Source organism: Trypanosoma equiperdum (assembly GCF_001457755.1).
Source record: "Trypanosoma equiperdum strain OVI genome assembly, contig: ctg_1123, whole genome shotgun sequence".
Taxonomy (NCBI): domain Eukaryota; phylum Euglenozoa; class Kinetoplastea; order Trypanosomatida; family Trypanosomatidae; genus Trypanosoma; species Trypanosoma equiperdum.
The window spans coordinates 26604-28337 of NW_027123087.1; positions in this window are offsets into that span (position 1 = coordinate 26604).

A 1734-nucleotide genomic window follows, 5' to 3' on the forward strand; every position below is an offset into this window, starting at 1 on the left:
ATGGGCCCTCCCACGCCGTATATCGGGCCATATTCCATCCGCGGACCATACATGGAACCTGTTCTTGATGTTCTGCCATACATGGAACCCATGCCATACATGGAACCCGTTCTCGAGGTCTTGCTGTACGTGGGGTTCGTGCCATACATGGATCCGTTGTGTCGATCGTTTCCTCTGGATGTGGAATTACTGATTCCTGTCACGCCATAGAGGTCCCCCGATACCCCGAGTAATGGGCCGCGCCGCTGACCGGCTCCTCCACAATCAAATCGGCCGCCCTCCAAGCCAGGAAGTTTGTCGATCGCGGTTCGATTCCCATACGGGTTGGTTGGCCCTGACCCTGCCACTGGGCATTGAAGCTCTGTATATGAATCTCCGCGATTCGTTGAACCACGCACCACTGGGAAGGGTCTACCGCCGGGGGCTCCACAGTGTGGTCCCAGGCCCTGGGCGGCAAAGGCTGCCGAATGGTTGTTCACCCAAGTCGCTGGAGACGATATGGGTGGTTGTGCTCCGTAACCCGTAGGCCCAACCACTGAATGCAGGGGGTTACGCACCGTACCGTACGATGCCGGGTTTGTGTCCAATGTTGTAGTAGAATGCGGCTGGCTGACGTCGTTTGAGTTCAAGTTCTTTCTCATCATTTTACGGTTACAAAACTTACTTGCTTGACTTCCCTTGCTTTCGCTCCTCTTTCTGAAACCAAAGACAGCTTTTGAGAAACGTAGAAATAGGAGAGGGGGAGGGAAACAGAGGCGTTTGAACAACTAACTAGGCCGGGCTGACCACGGAACGTCTTACACCAAGTTGGAAAGTGGGACAAACCCAAGAACGTATGTGACTCGCATGAAACGTGTAACCTCCGAGGCATGGCGCCACGCCGTCGACGGTAAAAACAAGTATCGTAGAGGTCTGGGAACCGTGCTGACAACACAGATGAGGAAGATTGCCGAGCATGTGTGTGTGCGTGACTACAAAGTAAGTCGGAGCACATCCGACAGGATCCCTTCTTGGGTACAAGGGGTATTATTCCCGTCCAAAGATGCTATGTAACTGCTCCCCAAGCCCACACAGAATTCTCCGCGCCAGCTCAGATTTTACCGAGATGCAATACGGAGACTTGTGCAGCCGTGGATTCGGCAGTTGAATCTTCTCACTCTGAAATATAATTACCAGTTTCAGCGGCGTGCCCTCACAGGGGTTTTGCTCAGTGCATTGCAAAGACCTTCTCAGTGAAGCTGCCGATCCTATTCGCGACTTGCTACGTTATCGGTGTGCAAGAGTAAAAGGAATGAAAGAATGAAGACATGATGTTATCCCGACAAAACCTTCCGTGCTGCCCTTGGGAAGGGCGCCCTAGTCACCGCAACAACAAGTCGTATGAAGCGATCGCTATTTAGTTTCCGCGGTGCATTCATTATTATTAGTAGTAAGCAGAGGATACCTGGAAAAAAATACAATGGGCACACATGCTATTCATCGATGTAAGTGACTCCGCGTCAACGGAGCGCGACCCCAAAACAGTAGCAGTGGTACAAAGGGGGAGAACACGTAAGTAAATGGTATATAAAAAATAAAAAGAGGCTGTGTCGGTACTTCCTCGGGTCGCTACTATGACCTTCCGCCCAACACGTGTAAAAAACTCTAGGGGAGGGGGGAAGGGTGGGTTCCCATCGAATAACCGCAAAAACACAGCAAAATTGAAATAAACACACACACACACAAAAAAAAAAA